The 21678-nt window shown below is 40.7% G+C and overlaps 1 pseudogene; it reads left to right on the forward strand.

Moving 5' to 3' along the window:
* Positions 1-16344: 16344 nt before the first annotated feature.
* On the forward strand, positions 16345-16673 carry LOC122899206 (annotated as a pseudogene).
* Positions 16674-21678: the final 5005 nt, after the last annotated feature.

The following is a 21678-nucleotide window of genomic DNA, read 5'->3' on the forward strand; positions in this document are numbered from 1 at the left end:
TTCGGCTTGCTCTCAGGCTCAAGAGAAAACTCTCCTCACAGCTGTGTTGCTTTGTAAATCCAAGCTTGAAAGCATTTCTGGCTTCGTGCTTTCACTGGAACTGGGGCTTTTTCCCATGTAAAAGCCTCTATTCAGAATCTACATTGATGCTTTCCAACTTTGAATTTTACTTGGGGGGCACACCAATAGAGTCTCACAGGACATGGTTTACTCTTCTCGACCCTTTAATAAATCATTAAAGATATGCCGGAAATGTTTCCAAGTAATTTCAATGCATCAATAAACACTTTATATAACAGAGAACAAAAAAATATGCAGGAACCATCATGATAGCATTCATATAGTTTGGTATCCTATGCGATGCTTTGAGGTCTGCAGACAAGCAGGGGAAATGAACCCTCATGAGGAAATGGGTCACTGCTCTGAAAATGACCCAGAGCTGACACCCAGGTGAGAATCACCAAAGGACAAGAAAGCATTTGTTATAACTATATCCCATCAGTTCAAAACACTCAGCAGATACATGGAAAATGTAAAAAACAAAAACAAAAACAAAATAAAACAAAAAACCAAAAAACCAACCAAATCCCCAATCTCACATTAAGAGATGAAAACCACAATGTCTAGGGTGCCTGGGTAGCTCAGTGGGTTAAAGCCTCTGCCTTCAGCTCAAGTCATGATCCCAGCATCCAGCATCTTGGGATTGAGCCCCACATTGGGCTCTCTGCTCAGCAGACAGCCTGCTTTCTTCCACTGCCTCTCTTCCTACTTGTGATTTCTGTCTGTCAAATAAATAAATAATATATTTTAAAAAAAAAGAAACCACAATGTCTGAGAGAAAATGTATTGCAAAGTGCTATAGAGAAGGCAGAAGAAAAAAGTTTGATAGGAATCCCATGGAATTTGCAGATCATGGTGTTGCCTTCCTAGCCACTTCAGTCCTTCCAATCGGTGAACATGGGATGTCTTTCCACTGGTTTAGGTTTTCTTTAATCTCTTGCAGCAATGTTTTGTAGTTTTCAGTGTACAGGTTTTGTGACTCCTTGAATCAATTATTCCTAGATACTATTTGGGTGGGTGCTGTTATAAATGGAATTGTTTCCTTAATTTCCTTTTCCGATTGTTCATTGCTAGGGTTTAGAAACACTAGATTTTGTCTGTCTTATATCCCACAACTCTGCCGATTTAAGAAATAGACTCTAGTAGCTGGGGTGTAACAGCCTTATAGATAACAAAAACACTTCATTAACACATATTTTATGTTGTTTGTATTACATACCTTATTCTTTCAGTTCATTGAGTTAGTGTAAAGAAAATGTCATTGAGAAAATCAAGAAGAAGAGAAAATATATTGACAGTACCATACTATATATGTAAGAAAAGAAATCACCCCTTAAGTGGACCTGCATTGTTCAGTCCAATTCAAACCCTTGCTGTTCCCAGTCCACTGTAGTTTTATTGCTTCCTTTTCAAATGTTTCCCCTCACCTTCAGGTTATTTTAAAACTTGATTTATAGTTGATACACCATGTGACATCAGTTTCACATGACAAGATAGTGATTGGACAACTCTATAAATTATGTTATATTTACTACAAGTATAAGCTACCTTCTGTCACCATGCAGAGCTGTTATTGTATCACCAAATATATAATCTGATATCTATCCTCTTAATATTTTTCCCAATTTATTTATTTTCAGAAAAACATTATTCATTATATTTTCACCACACCCAGTGCTCCATGCGAGCCGTGCCCTCTATAATACCCAACACCTGGTACCACAACCTCCCACCACCCCGCCAATTCAAACTCCTCAGACTGTATTTCAGAGTCCATAGACACTCATGGTTCACCCCCCCTTCCACTTTACTCAAATTCCCTACTCATCTCTAACATCCCTTGTCCTCCATGCTATTTGTTATGATCAAAAATAAGTGAAACCATATGATAATTGACTCTCTCTCTGCTTGACTTATTTCACTCAGCATACTCTCTTCCAGTCCCGTCCATGTTGCTACAAAAGTTGGGTATTCATCCTTTCTGATGGAGGCATAATACTCCATTGTGTATATGGACCACATCTTCCTTATCCATTCATCCGTTGAAGGGCATCTTGGTTCATTCCATAGTTTGGCGACCGTGGCATTTGCTGCTATAAACATTGGGGTACAGATGGCCCTTCTTTTCACGACATCTGTGTCTTTGGGGTAAATACCCAGGAGTACAATTGCAGGGTCATAGGGAAGCTCTATTTTTAATTTCTTGAGGAATCTCCACACTGTTCTCCAAAGAGGCTGCAACAACCTGCATTCCCACCAATAATGGAAGAGGGTTCCCCTCTCTCCACATCATCTCCAACACATGTTGTTTCCTGTTTTGTTAATTTTGGCCATTCTACCTGGTGTAAGGTGATATCTCAATGTGGTTTTCATTTGAATCTCCCTGAGGGCTAATGATGATGAACATTTTTTCATGTTTCTGATAGCCATTTGTATGTCTTGATTGGAGAAGTGTCTGTTCATATCTTCTGCCCATTTTCTGACGTGTTTGCTGTTTAGTGTGTGTTTAGTTTGAGGAGTTCATTATAGATCCTGGATATCAACCTTTTGTCTTTACTGTCATTTGCAAATATCTTCTCCGATTCCGTGGGTTGCCTCTTTGTTTTTTTTTTTTTGGCTTATCACTTTTTTTTTTCTCCCAATTTATTTATTTTCAGAAAAACAGTATTCATTATTTTTTCACCAAACCCAGTGCTCCATGCAAGCCGTGCCCTCTATAATACCCACCACCTGGTACCCCAACCTCCCACCCCCCGCCACTTCAAACCCCTCAGATTGTTTTTCAGAGTCCATAGTCTCTCATGGTTCACCTCCCCTTCCAATTTACCCAAATTCCCTACTCCTCTCTAACGCCCCTTGTCCTCCATGCTATTGGTTATGCTCCACAAATGAGTGAAACCATATGATAATTGACTCTCTCTGCTTGACTGATTTCACTCAGCATAATCTCTTCCAATCCCGTCCATGTTGCTACAAAAGTTGGATATTCGTCCTTTCTGATGGAGGCATAATACTCCATAGTGTATATGGACCACATCTTCCTTATCCATTCATCTGTTGAAGGGCATCTTGGTTCTTTCCATAGTTTGGCGACTGTGGCCATTGCTGCTATAAACATGGGGGTACAGATGGCACTTCTTTTCACGACATCTGTATTTTTGGGGTAAAAACCCAGGAGTGCAATTGCAGGGTCATAGGGAAGCTCTATTTTTAATTTCTTGAGGAATCTCCACACTGTTCTCCAAAGAGGCTGCACCAACTTGCATTCCCACCAACAGTGTAAGAGGGTTCCCCTTTCTCCACATCCTCTCCAACACATGTTGTTTCCTGTTTTGTTAATTTTGGCCATTCTAACTGGTGTAAGGTGATATCTCAATGTGGTTTTAATTTGAATCTCCCTGAGGGCTAATGATGATGAGCATTTTTTCATGTGTCTGATAGCCATTTGTATTTCTTGATTGGAGAAGTGTCTGTTCATATCTTCTGCCCATTTTTTGATGTGTTTGTCTGTTTCGTGTGGGTTGAGTTTGAGGAGTTCATAATTGATCCTGGATATCAACCTTTTGTCTGTACTGTCATTTGCAAATATCTTCTCCCATTCCATGGGTTGCCTCTTTGTTTTTTTGACTGTTTCCTTTGCTGTGCAAAAGCTTTTGATTTTGATGAAGTCCCAGAAGTTTATTTTCGCTTTTGTTTCCTTTGCCTTTGGAGACGTATCTTGAAAGAAGTTGCTGTGGCTGATATCGAAGAGATTACAGCCTATGTTCTCCTCTAAGATTCTGATAGATTCCTGTCTCACGTTGAGGTCTTTTATCCATTTTGAGTTGATCTTTGTGTACGGTGTAAGAGAATGGTCGAGTTTCATTCTTCTACATATAGCTGTCCAGTTTTCCCAGCACCATTTATTGAACAGACTGTCTTTTTTCCACTGTATATTTTTTCCTGTTTTGTCGAAGATTAATTGACCATAGAGTTGAGGGTCCATATCAGGGCTCTCTACTCTGTTCCATTGGTCTATGTGTCTGTTTTTATGCCAGTACCATGCTGTCTTGGTGATCACAGCTTTGTAATAAAGCTTGAAATCAGGTAAGGTGATGCCGCCAGCTTTTTTTTTTGTTTTTCAACATTTCCTTAGCGATTCGGGGTCTCTTCTGATTCCATACAAATTTTAGGATTATTTGCTCCAGCTCTTTGAAGAATGCCGGTGGAATTTTGATCGGAATGTCATTAAAAGTATAGATTGCTCTAGGCAGTATAGACATTTTAACAATGTTTATTCTTCCAATCCAAGAGCATGGAATGGTCTTCCATCTTTTTGTGTCTTCTTCAATTTCTTTCATGAATGTTCTATAGTTCCTCAAGTATAGATCCTTTACCTCTTTAGTTAGGTTTATTCCCAGGTATCTTATGGTTCTTGGTGCTATAGTAAATGGAATCGATTCTCTAATTTCCCTTTCTGTATTTTCATTGTTAGTGTATAAGAAAGCCACTGATTTCTGCACATTGACTTTGTATCCTGCCACGCTGCTGAATTGCTATATGAGTTCTAGTAGTTTGGAGGTGGAGTCTTTTGGGTTTTCCATATAAAGAATCATGTCATCTGCGAAGAGAGAGAGTTTGACTTCTTCATTACCAATTTGGATACCTTTTATTTCTCTCTGTTGTCTGATTGCTGTTGCTAGGACTTCTAATATTATGTTGAACAAGAGTGGTGAAAGTGGGCATCCTTGTCTTGTTCCTGATCTCAACGGGAAGGCTGCAAGCTTTTTCCCATTGAGGATGATATTTGCTGTGGGTCTTTCATAGATAGATTTGATGAGGTTCAGGAATGTTCCCTCTATCCCTATACTTTGAAGCGTTTTAATCAGGAACAGATGTTGGATTTTGTCAAATGCTTTTTCTGCATCAAATGAGAGGACCATGTGGTTCTTCTCTCTTCTCATATTAATTTGTTGTATCACATTGATTGATTTACGAATGTTGAACCATCCTTGTAGCCCAGGGATGAATCCCACCTGATCATGGTGGATAATCTTTTTAATGTGTTGTTGGATCCTGTTGGCTAGGATCTTGTTGAGAATCTTAGCATCCATATTCATCAGTGATATTGGTCTGAAATTCTCCTTTTTGATAGGGTCCTTGCCTGGTTTGGGGATCAGCGTAATGCTGGCTTCATAGAAAGAGTCTGGAAGTTTTCCTTCTGCTTCAATTTTTTGAAACAGCTTCAGGAGAATAGGTGTTATTTCTTCTTGGAAGGTTTGGTATTATTCCCCAGGGAATCCGTCAGGTCCTGGGCTCTTGTTTTTTGGGAGATTTTTGATCACTGCTTCAATCTCGTTATTAGATATCGGTCTATTCAGGTTGTCGATTTCTTCCTGGTTCAATTTTGGTAGTTTATATTTTTCCAGGAATGCATCCATTTCATCTAAGTTGCTAAGCTTATTGGCATATAACTGTTCGTAATAACTTCTGATGATTGTTTCTACTTCCTTGGTGTTAGTTGTGATCTCTCCCTTTTCATTCATAATTTTATTAATTTGGGATTTCTCTCTTTTCTTTCGGATTAGTGTAGCCAGTGGCTTATCGATCTTATTGATTCTTTCAAAAAACCAGCTTCTAGTTTCATTGATACGTTCTACTGTATCTCTGGTTTCTCCCTCATTGATCTCAGCTCTAATCTTGATGATTTCCCTTCTTATGTGTGGAGTTGGTTTGATTTGTTGTTGATCCTCCAGTTCTTTAAGGTGTAGAGACAGCTGGTGTGTTCTGGATTTTTCAATTTTTTTGAGCAAGGCTTGGATGGCTATATATTTTCCCCTTAGGACCGCCTTTGCTGTATCCCATAGGTTTTGGACCGAAGTGTCTTCATTCTCATTGGTTTCCATGAATTGTTTCAGTTCTTCTTTGATCTCCTGGTTGATCCAAGCATTCTTAAGCAAGGTGGTCTTTAGCTTCCAGGTGTTTGAGTTCCTTTGGAACTTTTCCTTGTGATTGAGCTCCAGTTTCAAAGCATTGTGATCTGCTAATATGCAGGGAATAATCTCAGTCTTTTGGTATCGGCTGAGTCCTGATTTGTGACCCAGTATGTGGTCTATTCTGGAGAAGGTTCCATGTGCACTTTAGAAGAATGAGTATTCTGCTGTTTTAGGGTGGAATGTTCTGTATATATCTATGAGGTCCATCTGGTCCAATGTGTCGTTCAATGCTCTTGTTTCTTTATTGATTTTCTGCTTCGATGATCTGTCTAATTCTGAAAGAGGCGTGTTAAGATCACCTACGATTAGTGTATTCATATCAATATGACTCTTTATCTTCGTTAACAGTTTTCTTAAGTAATTGGCTGCTCCCATATTGGGAGCATAGATATTTACAAATGTTAGATCATCTTGGTGGATAGTCCCTTTAAGGATTATGTAGTGTCCTTCTGTATCTCTGAGTACAGTCTTTAGTTTGAAGTCTAATTTATCTGATATGAGAATCGCTATCCCAGCCTTCTTTTGAGTCCCATTGGCATGAAAGATGTTTCTCCACCCCTTCACTTTCAGTCTGCGTGTATCCTTAGGTTCAAAATGGGTCTCTTGTAGACAGCATATGGATGGGTCCTGTCGTTTTATCCAATCTGCAACCCTGTGCCGTTTTATGGGTGCATTTAGGCCATTCACATTGAGAGTGATTATTGATAGATACGTTTTTTTTTTTTTTCTATTTTTAAGATATTTTATTTATTTATTTTTTCTTTTTTTTTTTTCCCAATTTATTTATTTTCAGAAAAACAGTATTCATTATTTTTTCACCACACCCAGTGCTCCATGCAAGCTGTGCCCTCTATAATACCCACCACCTGGTACCCCAACCTCCCACCCCCCCGCCACTTCAAACCCCTCAGACTGTTTTTCAGAGTCCATAGTCTCTCATGGTTCACCTCCCCTTCCAATTTACCCAAATTCCCTACTACTCTCTAACGCCCCTTGTCCTCCATGCTATTGGTTATGCTCCACAAATGAGTGAAACCATATGATAATTGACTCTCTCTGCTTGACTGATTTCACTCAGCATAATCTCTTCCAGTCCCGTCCATGTTGCTACAAAAGTTGGATATTCGTCCTTTCTGATGGAGGCATAATACTCCATAGTGTATATGTTTTTATTGACATCGAGTTACCTTTGAAGTCTTTCTTTCTGTAGACTGTCTCTATATTTCTGTTCAATGCTATTCTTGTGATTTTCCCTCTCTTATAGCACCCCCCTTAATATTTCCTGCAGTATCGGCTTGGTGGTTGCATAGTCTTTTAAGCCTTGCTGGTCTTGGAAACTCTTTATCTCTCCATCCATTTTGAATGTCAGTCTTGCTGGATAAAGTATTCTTGGCTGCATGTTCTTCTCATTTAGTGCCCTGAATATATCTTGCCAGCCTCTTCTGGCTTGCCAGGTCTCTGTGGACAGGTCTGACGTTATTCTGATGGGCTTCCCTCTGTAAGTAAGGAGGCTCTTTGCCCTGGCAGCTTTCAAGAGATTATACCTACAATTATAATTTCTCAATTTGACTATCAGGTGTCGTGATGTTTTTTTGGAGTGTATAATCTTGGGTGGAGACCGTTCAGCCTCTAGTACATGAACGCTGGTTTCATTCGCGAGATTCGGAAAGTTTTCATGAAGGACTTGTTCCACGACATCTTCTAGACTTCTTTCTTTCTCCTCCCCTTCCGGAATTCCAATAATTCTGACGTTGGAACGCTTCATGGCATCACTTATTTCCCTAATTCTGCTTTCGTGGGATCTAAGCTGTTTGTTCCAGGCTTCCTCCTGATCCTTTCTCTCTATCTGTTTGTCTTCCAGATCACTAATTCTATCTTTATCTCAGTTACCCTAGCTTTGAGAGAGTTTAGATTGGATTGGAACTCATTGAGAGCATTGTGGACCTCCTCCCTGGTAGCTTTAAGCTCCGCCCTAACATGGTGAACATCCTGTCTGGTCGCTTTCAGTTCGGCCCTAATCAATTCTGCTTGGTCATCCATGGCTTTCTCCAACCTAGCTATTGCCTGGATAATTGTTAGCCTGAATTCTCTTTCCGACATATTGTCTATGTTGATAGCCGTTAGCTCTGTTGCAGAAGGTCCATCCTCTGTATTTTTCTTCTGTTGGGCATTCCTCCTCCTAGTCATTTTGGTGGGAGAAGACTGAACAGATGTAGCTGGATGTATCAACTCTGGTGCAGTCAAGGTGCACCCTGGAACACTTCAGAGCAATCAGGATTCCCCACCCAAACGAGAGACAAAAGAAAAGAAGAAGATAAAGCAAAAAAGGAAAAGAAGAAAAAGAAAAACAAAAAAGAAAAAAAGAGAGAGAGAGAGATAAGAAAGAAAGGGAAGATGAAAGAGAAGGTTCAGCCCAGATGGGCCCCAAGGTAAGATTTATGAAGTAGACAAACAAAAATATATAAAAAGACTGATACAATTATATGGCAAGAGAAAAAAATATATATATGCAAATAAAGAAAGAACCTCGTCAAAAAGAACCACAAGTGTAAAATTTGTATGCTATCAGGACAAACACAAAAAACACAGAAACACTGGTGGTAGAAGATGGGAGAGTTCTTATAAATTCTCAGTGTGTGCGAGGAAGGTTGTTTTAATTCTTCCTGGATGTATCTTGATATCTTTGTTAAAGGACTCAACTTTCCTAAGATAAAGAGGATTAAAAATTGGTTTACCTATAGGGGTAGTATTGATTGGGGAAAGGGCATTACTTTGAAGTTAACTCAATATGAATATTAGAGGATAAAGATAAAAAGGTATATACTAGACTAAACTAAACTAAAATTTAAAAAAAAGGAATTCAAAAAATAAAAATGCAAAAGAAATACATAGGTGTATGTATCAAAAAGTTCAGGTTAGAAAGGTATTATGGAATTTGATGTACTGTACAGCTCGCTGTGATGGTAAATAGGTTAAAAAAATTACCTATGTGTTAAAAAAAAAATATGAACCGGAATAGTGGAAACGAGCGAACAATACAAGTTTTCCTATGAAGTAGTGGTGGTTCTTTTGTAGTCCTTTTTTTTTCTTTCTTGGTTTGTTTTCTGGGGGAGGGGCCTGCCACGTGGGTTGTCAGTCAATGTTGTTTCCTGAGTTGAGTTCTCCCGCCCCCCTCAAGGGCGTGGGTTCCTGGGAAACTGGTGTTTTTTTCAGGCTTTCAGGCATAAAAAGCGGTTTTTATGCTTGTTCATTTTTTTCCCTCTCACCTTGACTGCCTTTGATGGTTTTTTTAGTATTAGAAGAAATCAAACCGTATCCTGATCTCCGTCTCAGAGAGAAGCCTCAGTCTGGGTGCAGATGCTGAATAAATTCCCCCTTGGCCACTGGTAGTGCAGGTTCCAAGTTTCAGACCCTGGGGGCGCTGGATCTTTTGCTCGTCCCCAAAGTCGAGGCAGTGGCGGCTGTCTGGGAGCTCCCGACCGCCAGAGAGGTTCCAAGCAGTGATCGCACACTGAGATTTTGCCGCCGGCCCTGGCTGGGAGTGCCCGGCTTGCGCGCACCTGTTTTCAGAGGCGGCTATGGGTCGGGCGCGCATCTGGTGCACTGAGAACGGGGCGCGGGTCCGTGAGCCCCAGGCTGGGCTTTTGCGCGCCTCTGTCCAGGGAAGAGTTTCGGGCGCGTGTGCGCGCGGCTTAGTCTTTGAAACAATGGTGCGGGTCAAGGAGCTCCAGCGGGGCCTCAGTAATTCAGGGGAGCTTGAAGGACGTGCGCGCGTATCTCGAGCTTTGTGGTAGGGCTAGCGCGCGTTTCCCAGACCGGCGGGCTCCCATCCCCTCACAGGAGCTGGAACCCACGTGCTCTGGGGCGCACTTGCGGCTTAGGGACCAGGAGCGGTTTCTCCGCCGCACTCTCTGCCTCAGCGCTGGGGAGGCCGTCTGGGACCGGGGACTTAAGCCCCTGTCACTAGCCGCCCCGATTCCCACAATTTCCCCCTGCGATCCTTTGCTCTTTTGGAGTGCTTTCAACCAGTCTCCGAGTTACTGCTGTTCCCCAGACGCAGGGCATTCTCGCTCGGATTGGGGTATTACTTTCCCACCGGTCGCCACTGTTGGCTCCCTCCCTCTTTGGTTTATCTTCCGATATCAGTCCGCCGTTCCCATTCCGCTTTACCTGCTCACTGGCGTCTTCTGCCCCTGTAGGGATCCAGACATGTATAATTCTGATCTCAGGCTGATTTCATGGGTGATCGGAGTTCTTTGGTAGGTAATCAGCTCACTTTGGGCAACCAGCTGAAAAGATGCCTCTTCCTACTACCCCGTCATCTTGTCCCCCCCCCAATATTCTTACTGTATCTCTGAGCTCGGTATGCTTGCTTTCCCATTATGTGAACATATAATTTCAGTTTCCTTGGGTATTTATCTAAGAGTGGAATTGCTGTATTATGTGTAACTCTTTGTTTAAATTTTTGAGGAACAGCCAAACTTTTTTCCAAAGAAAGCAAAGATAATATTTTACATTTCCATCAGGAATGAGTAAGAATTCAATTTCTCTACAAGCTTCCCATTGCATATATTGTCTCTTTGCTTGAAGTCATCCTAGTGGGGTGAAGTAGGATCTCACTGTGCTTTAGATTTGTATTTTCCTAAAGACTAATGATATTGAGCATCTTTTCATGTGTTCATTGTTGTAATGGTATTATTCTCTAGAGAAAGCCTAATCAAACTCTTTTTCCCATTCCTAATATTGGCTCCCTTATTACTGACTGCTTAGTTTTAAGAACTTTCTTTAAATATATTCTAGATAGCAGATCTCATCAGATATATAATTTGCAAATATTTGTCCCATTCTGTGGATTGTCTTTTCACTTTATTGATAGTGACCCTTGAAATAGAAAGTTTTTAACGTGGAGAAATCCAGTTCATCTGTTTATTCTTGAGTTGCTAGTGTTTTTTTGAAACCATCTTCTAACCCCAAATCATGAAGATGTATACGTTATTCATAACATTGCTTTTGAATGTGAACTTCCTGTGTTTTAGTTGTTGGACATTATTTAATAATGTCTCTTGACTGTTCATTGATATTTCTTTCAATTTCTCTTCATGTGCCTGTTTTCCCTCCTGTGGAGCCTGTCATGGCCTTTAACAGAGATTTGGAAATGGTGTCTGTCCACATCCTGCCTTACATTCAGGGGAGAGTCCCAGTTCTATAGTGGAGCTGGTCTTAAACTCACCCACAGTTTCATAAATTGCTCAGGCCCTTTAGAGGTGAGTCATTGTGGATCGTTCTGAAGAACACTTGTCTGGTAGTCCATATCGTCTAGGGCTGGAGAGTACTTTCTCAGTCCCCTCTGGATGGAGAAGATTGCCAGGGTTGGACCTAGTCAAGACTTTCATCTCTGGTCCAAATGGAAACTAGACCTACTTCAGGGATTTGGGAATGTTGTTCCATGCAAATTAGTTCCATTCCAATTTTTTTTTTATTATATACATGATTTCTTTCTAGGAAAGGGGGAACGATGTTTATTTCAGAACAGCTTCTCTGTTCTCTGCCAACTGTCTGTCTGTGCTTTAAAAATGTGTAAAGGAGAATTCCAGGTCAACTCTATTCTGTGCAAAAAGTACAGTTCCTGCACAGTATCAGGTGATCATACTTAATATTAGGAACTATCTTATTACTTATATATTATCCTTTTCCTGATGAAAAAAAAAATACTCCAAAAGATGACAGTGTTTCCCAAGGTCACGGATCTAGTGAAGAGAGGAGGGAACATTCGAAGCTATTCCTGAAGGCAGCTGGAAGCTCAACAGAAAAGCATGCAACTCTTAATCTTGGTTCAGGCCTTTATCTCAGGGTCCTGAAGTAGAACCCCATGTTGTGTCATGGTTTAAAAAAAAAAAGCAGACATCCCATTGGGCTTTCCTATGCTTATTAAGCAAATATTGTATACTATGTTTTCTCATTGTATACTGATATCTTCTGCTTGTGTTCTCCCTCTCTCTCAAATAAAAAAAAATTAAATTTAAAGAGAGTGACAGATAGATAGCAAGTGGGAGGGCGAGAGGGAGAGAAATTGAAGCTAACTCTTTGCTAAGAGCACAGCCAACTCTGGGCTTGATGCCACATCCCACAAGATCATGACCTGATTCAACATCATGGGTTACATGAGCCACAAACTGTATGACCCAGGTGCTCCTGAAGGTTTCTCTAATATGTTGTCTTCCATAATTTTTCACATTTTAAGGTATATTTTTAGGCCCATACTCCATATTAGGCTAATATCTATATAATGTGAGTTATGAAACCAATTTTAAGTATTTATTTAATTTCATATACATAGACATGTGTCATATCCTATACGTGTGTTGAAAGATTACACTTTCCCACTTGTTGAAAGATTATGCTTAATTATTTATTTATTTATTTTAAAGATTTTATTTATTTATTTGACACAGAGAGAGAGATATCACAAGTAGACAGAGAAGCAGGCAGAGAGAGGAGGAAGGAAGCTCTCTGCTGAGTGGAGAGCCTGATGCGGGTCTCGATCCCAGGATCCTGAGACCATGACCTGAGCTGAAGGCAGAGGCTTAACCCACTGAGCCACCCAGGTGCCCAAAGCAGCCACTTAACCAACTGAGCCACCCCAGGCATCCTTATGCTTTTTTAAAAGGTTCATTTATTCATGTTTGGTGGTCAGAGGAAGAGAGAGAGAATCCCAAACAGACCCCCTGCTGAGCATGGAGCCTGATGCAGGGCTAGATCCCAAGACCCTGAGATCATGACCTGAGCCAAAATCAAGAGTCAGACACTTCACCAACTGAGCTACGTGCTCCAATTGATTTTACTTTTTACAATGTTTTGCTTCTCACATTTGTCAAAAATCTGTTCTCTATATAAGTATTAGTTTATTTTTGGATTCTATAATCCATTTCATCCATCTACTTATCTGTCCTTTGCCAATACCAATCTGTTTTGATTTCTCTAACTTCATCATATTTCTTCAAATCAGGTACAGCTAAACCTAAAACTTGGTTCTTTGTTTCCCAAGTGTTTGGCCATACTAGTTCATTTATATTTTTATAAGAAATTTAAAATCAACTAGTCATTTTCCACCAATGATACAGGCTGAGGTTTTGAGAGAGATTGAATTGAATGTATAAATCAAATGAGAAAAGTTGATGTTTGAACAGTAATGATTTTTGTCACCCCCAAATAAGGAAGTTCTCTTCATTTTCTAAGGCTTCGTTCATTTCTCTGTGAAATATTTTGTGATTTTCAGTCAGATCTATCCCTCAGTATATCAAGCGCCACACTATTACAAATGATACCACTTTTCACATTTCAATGAAGCATTACAATCACATAAATGACACCTGAGTTTTATATATTGATATTGAATCTTGATACAAGGAAACACATTTCAGATTCATGTTAGATCTGGCAGTGAGCACATCTTTGGAGATTTAGGTATTTGCCTGGTGAGAAGAATCTGATTCCATTACCTTGCACTTTTCTCAGCAGCCCATGGATGAAGGAATAGTCCAACCCACATAAAGTCCTATGGCTAGGCAGATTGTACAGAGTCTTGTGGACCAATGTGTGCAAAATTTTTTGTATGTCCATTAATACACTTTCCTTGAGAGTAACCATTCACTTGGAAAGGCTGCCAGTTTATCTTCTATTTAGCTCTAACACCACTGTCGTAAAATTTTAGAGGCCAATATTCTCTCCTATTATTTAATTTAGTCTTCAATAAAATTTTACCAGCATTATGTAGTGCAAGAAGCTTTGGAATGGTATGCAATGATATATCCATCAAAAACCATGAGTTTGTGCCCAAACCTGATTCATCTCATTTCTGATGTGATCTATTATGAAATGACACCACAGCATTAAAACAAGTAATAGTGGCAGGCTGAGGGCTGCCTGTGACTGAGTTGTTTGACTGAGCTGTGTGACTCAGTTGCCTTTGGAGACAATGGCCTCTACTCCAGATCTGAAGTAGGTGTCCACTCCCATTCGTCTGTAAGCATCAGGTCCTAATTCTGCAACAGAATCTGTCATCCTTTGTATCAGCTTCATTTCCTCAAGGAAGAATGAAAGATCTTTGCTTTGAGTGATGATTGGTGTGCGTAGCACTTTTAAGTTACCTCTTTAGCCATTGTACTTAACATCCTATCAGGTAAAGCTTGGTCACCTACATAACTTACAAGGTCACATTCCCTGTGGCTCAGGTGACATGTCTCAAGGAAATCAAAGCATCCATTCAGTGCTAGTTGTCTTTTCTAAAGTTATCCTTGATAGTCTAAAACGTGGCTCACAAGCAGCTTTAAATGTGTTTGATTTAGGTTTGTCCAAGTGTTTCCTAAAGTCTAACTACACAAATGACTTTCAGATCAGTTTTTGTTTCCCAATGCCCTGCATATTTTGACAAGACCTATGGGTAAATATAAACATAGATTTATTCCAATTTTATTATAACCAGCCAATCATTGTGTACATGACATGTAATTCCATACATTTCTTCTTTTACCTGTTTACTTTGATGTTGATATGGTATGATGTTACTCACTTCCTCCACTGGCATCCTGAATTTCAATTCTGCTCTCTGTTTAAGAAGAACAAAAAGCTGCTCTACCTTGTTATTCATCAAAGTCATCATAGGATGTGTTTAAATCTGTGCATTTGTGAGCATCAATATTTCTTAAAGATTTTATTTATTCTAGGGAGAAAGAGTAGTGTGAGCTGGGAGAATAGAGAGGTACAGAGAGGGAGAACGAAGCTGAAGGAGATTCTCTGCTGATCATGGAGCCCAACTCGGGTCTTGATCCCACTACCACCAGATCATGACTGAGCTGGAACCAAGAGTCAAATGCTTCACTGAGTGAGCCAACCAGGAACCCCTTGGTATTTTTAAGACTAGGAAATTTATTTTGAGTTGAAGCCAATAGTGGATAATCTGTGAAAAGAATGACTGTATCTTGGACTAAATATTTAGTATCCATAAATCCAAAATTGTGCTAGACATGTTTTCCCAAGATTGTGTAATGTTACCATGAGCCCACCCACCTGCAACTTCAAGACCCAAATATTTCTTCTCCAAGACCCTAGGGGACATTGTCACAAACTCAACCCATCCCCTTCTTGGGCCACTAGCCATGTGATCTGTTTTATTGCATGACCTTATAAGCAGAAACACTTCCCAGTTATTATGTGCATTAAGGGCCTCCTGTTTCTGTCCGACCAATGGAAGTAAGAGGTTTACTTTGTTAATTGGCATCTGGAGCCATGATTAGGGTCAGGTTTGTTTCCCCAGAAGTTATTATGTGTTGTTAAATGCAGAAACTTTTCTCCCACTATATGACACTTGTCTCCATTCATGTACTATATGCTCTAAAATTTCACTTTATGGTTAAAAGTTTATGGATGAAAGTTCACTTTATGGATAAAAGTTCACTTTATGGTTATGCTCTAAAATTTCACTTTATGGTTACCTTCTTATTCATGGCCCACCCACAGAACATTACTAAGAATATTATTAATATCATGTGGCTTCAGATGGAAGGGTCCCCTACCCTGGCCCTTCCTGACCTTAGGGTAGAATTATCTTCAGTAAGAATAGACATCTCCAACCCTTATCAAAACATCATTGATTCCTCTAAGCCCACGCTTACTTAGAAGACACCCACCGTGAGGGCAGCTCCAAGGTCAAAGCTAGGGGACTGGGGCAGAGTCTCATGGTCACATCCTCCTCATCTTGGAACTGGTGCTTCCCAGCAGTACAATCAAATCCTGATCTGACATATGGGGGTCCTTGGCACATGCGCAGTTTCACAGTGGACTAACTCATTCTCCTAGTCCTCACTGGTCAGCCCAGGCTGCTCCTTGTGGAGTTGGATGTTGCTGTATGTATTCCTCAGTTTCCCCTGAGTTTTCTGAGCTTGACTTGTCTCTATTCTTTCCTCTGTTGGCAATCACTTGCTCCACCATTGCCTTGTCCTTCTTTGGGTTATTCTTATCCCCCAAACCTGCTGATTTTCTGTCTTACATATGCTCCCTCTGTTTTCTGTTTTCAGTCTGTGGTCAGCTCAGCTCCTGCAGGGGACACACAGGGAAGGGCCCAAGTCAGGTCTCAGCTGCAGTCCCCAGAGTTACATTGCTGGCACCTCAGATCCAACTAGGATAATGTGAATACTAATTTTATATTACACACTAGGAAGCTGAGGCCCAGAGAAATTAAGAGCCATGGCAGTAAGTAGAGTCTGGCCTCAGTGGAAGCTGTGGCTGCTCCAGACAGAGTTCAAGTAACAGAATGGCCATGACTCTTCCCACGCTCTTCAGCTTCTCTGCTCTCATTTGGTCCGCAGTCTCAGTTCATTGAGAAGACACATTGGTGTTACAGCAGTGGCATTAAATGAGGATCTTGATCTTGTACAGAAACTTTTCATGGACAAGATTACAGAATACAGAATGAAGCTATGGACATCTGGAGGACATGTCAATAGTGGCTCAGAGCCCAGCAAGACCTAGAGAGGAGCTTTTGAAGCTTAAGCAGATTTATGGTCAAGCAGATATAAATATGTCCCATACTTCATGTATGAAGATCCTAAGTTTGGAGTAATTGATAAGCACCAGACCTGAAAAAGAAGGCCAAATTTCTTTGGTAATTTGACCCAGATTCGTTGTACAACTGGTTCAGAATAAACACACATTTCTCAACTGTCAAATGTGCTTCAATTCTTTTTTTTTCCAATTTATTTATTTTCAGAAAAACAATATTCATTATTTTTTCACCAAACCCAGTGCTCCATGCAAGCTGTGCCCTCTATAATACCCACCACCTGGTACCCCAACCTCCCACCCCCCCCGCCACTTCAAACCCCTCAGACTGTTTTTCAGAGTCCATAGTCTCTCATGGTTCACCTCCCCTTCCAATTTACCCAAATTCCCTACTCCTCTCTAACGCCCCTTGTCCTCCATGCTATTGGTTATGCTCCACAAATGAGTGAAACCATATGATAATTGACTCTCTCTGCTTGACTGATTTCACTCAACATAATCTCTTCCAGTCCCGTCCATGTTGCTACAAAAGTTGGGTATTCAACCTTTCTGATGGAGGCATAATACTCAATAGTGTATACGGACCACATCTTCCTTATCCATTCATCCGTTGAAGGGCATCTTGGTTCTTTCCATAGTTTGGCGGCCGTGGCCATTGCTGCTATAAACATTGGGGTACAGATGGCCCTTCTTTTCACGACATCTGTATCCTTGGGGTAAATACCCAGGAGTGCAATTGCAGGGTCATAGGGAAGTTCTATTTTTAATTTCTTGAGGAATCTCCACACTGTTCTCCAAAGAGGCTGCACCAACTTGCATTCCCACCAACAGTGTAAGAGGGTTCCCCTTTCTCCACATCCTCTCCAACACATGTTGTTTTCTGTTTTGTTAATTTTGGCCATTCTAACTGATGTAAGGGGTTATCTCAATGTGGTTTTAATTTGAATCCCCCTGAGGGCTAATGCTGATGAACATTTTTTACGTGTCTGATAGCCATTTGTATGTCTTCATTGGAGAAGTGTCTGTTCATATCTTCTGCCCATTTTTTGATACGATTTCCTGTTTTGTGTGTGTTGAGTTTGAGGAGTTCATTATAGATCCTGGATATCAACCTTTTGTCTGTACTGTCATTTGCAAATATCTTCTCCCATTCCGTGGGTTGCCTCTTTGTTTTCTTGACTGTTTCCTTTGCTGTGCAGAAGCTTTTGATTTTGATGAAGTCCCAAAAGTTTATTTTCGCTTTTGTTTCCTTTGCCTTTGGAGATATATCTTGAAAGACGTTGCTATGTCTGATATCGAAGAGATTACTGCCTATGTTCTCCTCTAGGATTCTGATGGATTCCTGTCTCACATTGAGGCATTTTATCCATTTTGAGTTGATCTTTGTGTATGGTGTAAGAGAATGGTCGAGTTTCATTCTTCTACATATAGCTGTCCAGTTTTCCCAGCACCATTTATTGAAGAGACTGTCTTTTCCCCCACTGTATATTTTTCCTGTTTTGTCAAAGATTAATTGACCATAGAGTTTAGGGTCCATATCAGGGCTCTCTACTCTGTTCCACTGGTCTATGTGTCTGTTTTTATGCAAGTACCATGCTGTCTTGGTGATCACAGCTTTGTAGTAAAGCTTGAAATCAGGTAACGTGATGCCTCCAGCTTAATTTTTGTTTTTCAACATTTCCTTAGCGATTCGGGGTCTCTCCTGATTCCATACAAATTTTAGGATTATTTGCTCCAGCTCTTTGAAGAATGCCGGTGGAATTTTGATCGGAATGACATTAAAAGTATAGATTGCTCTAGGCAGTATAGACATTTTAACAATGTTTATTCTTCCGATCCAAGAGCATGGAATGGTCTTCCATCTATTTGTGTCTTCTTCAATTTCTTTAATGAGAGTTCTGTAGTTCCTCAAGTACAGATCCTTTACCTCTTTGGTTAGGTTTATTCCCAGGTATCTTATGGTTCTTGGTTCTATAGTAAATGGAATCGATTCTCTAATTTCCCTTTCTGTATTTTCATTGTTAGTGTATAAGAAAGCCACTGTTTTCTGCACATTGACTTTGTATCCTGCCACGTTGCTGAATTGCTCTATGAGTTCTAGTACTTTGGGGGTGGAGTCTTTTGGGTTTTCCATATAAAGAATCATGTCATCTGCAAAGAGAGAGAGTTTGACTTCTTCATTACCAATTTGGATACCTTTTATTTCTCTTTGTTCTCTGATTTCTGTTGGTAGGACTTCTAATACTATGTTGAACAAGAGTGCCAGATTTGACCCAGATTCATTGAACAATTGAACAATTTGACCCAGATTCATTGTACAACTGGTTCAGAATAAACACACATTTCTCAACTGTCAAATGTTCTTTAATTCTGCTTCCAAATAAATTATCCGGTGATGTTGAAGTAAAAATAAATAAATAAATAAATAAATAAATAAATAGCACAGTAAAAATGTTTTCCTCATCTTCGGGTGTTATATAAGGGATATACGTGTATATTGAGTATACAAGGGATATACTCTATCCCTTGTAACATGAAGTACAATGTGGGACATTTCCTATCTACAATAGGTTCTTTCTGACACAATCTTCCTGAGACCCTGGAGTGCGTGCATTCTGGCTACAGGATGGAAACCCTAACTTGCTTCTTGGAGGTGTGTTCCTGGTGATTTAGCTTTAGGGAATTACCCTCAGCCTAAGGCTCTGTTAAGTCAGCAGGGAACCATTTTTCTCACTTGTGTAGTATGACAGATTTCCCAAAAAATAACATACAACTTCAAGGCAAATTGCTCACTGTACTTCCTCTTTTCTTCCCTCTACTGTTTTTCTAACTATGGGAAATTGTATAAAACAAGAAAGTGAGTTAATGATAGACTTGGTTTGGGAATTAATAAGAGCCTTTGGGGTGCCTGTGGGGCTCAGTCAGTTAATCATCTGCCCTGAGCCCAGGTCATGATCCCAAGGTCCTGGGATCAAGCCCCACACTGGAATCCCTGCTAGGTTGGAGCCTGCTTCTTCCTCTTACTCTGCTGCTTCTTCTGCTTGTTCTCTTTCTCTGTGAAATAAATAAATATATTTTTAAAAAAGATACATCCAGATCCTGCCAGCTGCCTTTATTTTTCCTGCAGCCCTCACTTCCTCCCCAAATCTCCAGCCACCTGGTTTCCTCCTGTCTTTGCCTACTGCCCCCTGGTCTCCTTGTGCCACTTTAGGTCTACTCCCTTAAGTCTTCTGCCTCCTTGTGGAATCCAGTGTAACTGCCAGGGACAGAGGCTAAAGGCTCGGGCCCTGACCCCTGACTCCAGTTGACCTCACAGGTCAGAAACCAGGCTCTAACTCACCACCTGCTGGGACTCCAAGATGCAGCACATCACCAGGCAGTGTTTGCCTGCGGACCCCAGAACCCACTGATGTGAGATTGTCACCTTTATTTTTTCGGTGAAATTTATATACAAGAATTTCACACAATGTAAAAGTATCCTACAGTAACAGAGTTGTTAAGTTAGGACCCAAGTTTGTTTTAGGGGCTTCCTTCACCTCCCCAAACCTCCTCCAGCCCCTCTGAAAACAATCTCTGCTCCCTCTCCAGCCTCAAGCAACACTGATCTGCTTTCTGTCTCTATACATGGCTTCTTTCTAGACATTATACATGAATCAAATGAGACAGTATGTAGTTATTGATGACTTAGCATGCTTTTCAGAGTCCTCCATGCTGTGGCTTCAGTCAGATTTCTCTCCCATTGTTGCCAAATGAAATTCCATGGTATAGATGGGCCATCTTTTGTTCATTCACTGGTCGGTGGCCCTTTTTGTTGCTGTCAGATTTTTCCTATAGTGACTAATGCTGACCAGACGTTTCTAAACAAGGCTTGAATTGACTTTTTTTTTTAATTTCTCACAGATAGATGTCTGGTTGTGGAAATGCTGGGTCCTATGCGAAGCTTGTGTTGAACTCGTAAGAACTCTCAAAGTGACTTCCAAAGTGGCTCTTTTATTTCTGTCCCCCCTAGCAATATAAGAGGGTACACTTTCTCAGCAACACTAAGTATTGTCTTTTGAACAGAATCACACTTGTTGGTATAAAATGGTCCCAGATTTCACATGCATTGCCCTGTGGACTAATAACATTGATGACAGTTTTATGTGCTTATGACCATGTGTAAGGACCTATTTTATATTTCTATTTTAGCCAGAGGCTTCCATTGAAGTTAGCCAATAACTTTGTTGTTTAACCCTTAAACTGTCCCTGCTCCCCTTCCCCCAAGGGACTTAAAAACCAGTCCCGGAAACCAGCTCCAGGTGTGGAGGCCAAGAAAAACAAGGCTGTATCCACTCGGGTCTAGCCCTGACATAAGTACAGCCATCTTGGCAAAGCAAAAGCCAGCACCTTGCTCTGTAAGAGTGGGTTAGCGTAAGAATGGCCATCCTGAAGCCAGGAAGCCATTTTACTGAGCATCCCTAACCAGTCCACAGGGCAGTAACTTGAGATAAGAGAAAGTAGCTAAAACCTAGGAAACAACTTAATCATATACCACCAGGGCAGTTAGCAATGGCACCACAGGGACCAGATGTTAAAGAAAAACAAATAGTTAACTTGCAGAGATCACAATCCTTCAAGACAGGAGTCTCCCTTGGTTTGCAAATGTCCTGGTGATTTACAGCAAAAAGGCTATGTCTTCAATGGCCCAATTTCCAGAGACAAGTGGCTCAGTTCCTCAAGGCCTAAGGTCGCCCTCCCCACCATAAAACTGAAGGAGGCTGAGGCAGAAGGAAATGTGAATAAAGTTAATTTATTCTAAACCTAAATCTCACTTAACCACCAGGATGGTGCCAGGGTGATGCTGGGGTGGCAAAAGGTTAAACAAAGTTAAACTGTCAAAGTGGGGTGCAAGATATGTATGTAGCTATGGAAAAGTGCCTTGAAAATGCTATATAAACCCTTGGCTTTGAGTGCTCGGGGTTCTTGTTGAAACCCGCTGCACTGTGCGGATACTTGGACCACAGCTAGCTGGAAATAAACCTCGCTGTGTGACTTGCATTACCGAGAATGTTCTCTGTCTAATTAAGGGGTGGTCAACTCCGTACCC

The sequence above is a fragment of the Neovison vison genome, chromosome 2, assembly GCF_020171115.1.
Source record: "Neovison vison isolate M4711 chromosome 2, ASM_NN_V1, whole genome shotgun sequence".
NCBI classification, from domain to species: Eukaryota; Metazoa; Chordata; class Mammalia; order Carnivora; family Mustelidae; genus Neogale; species Neogale vison.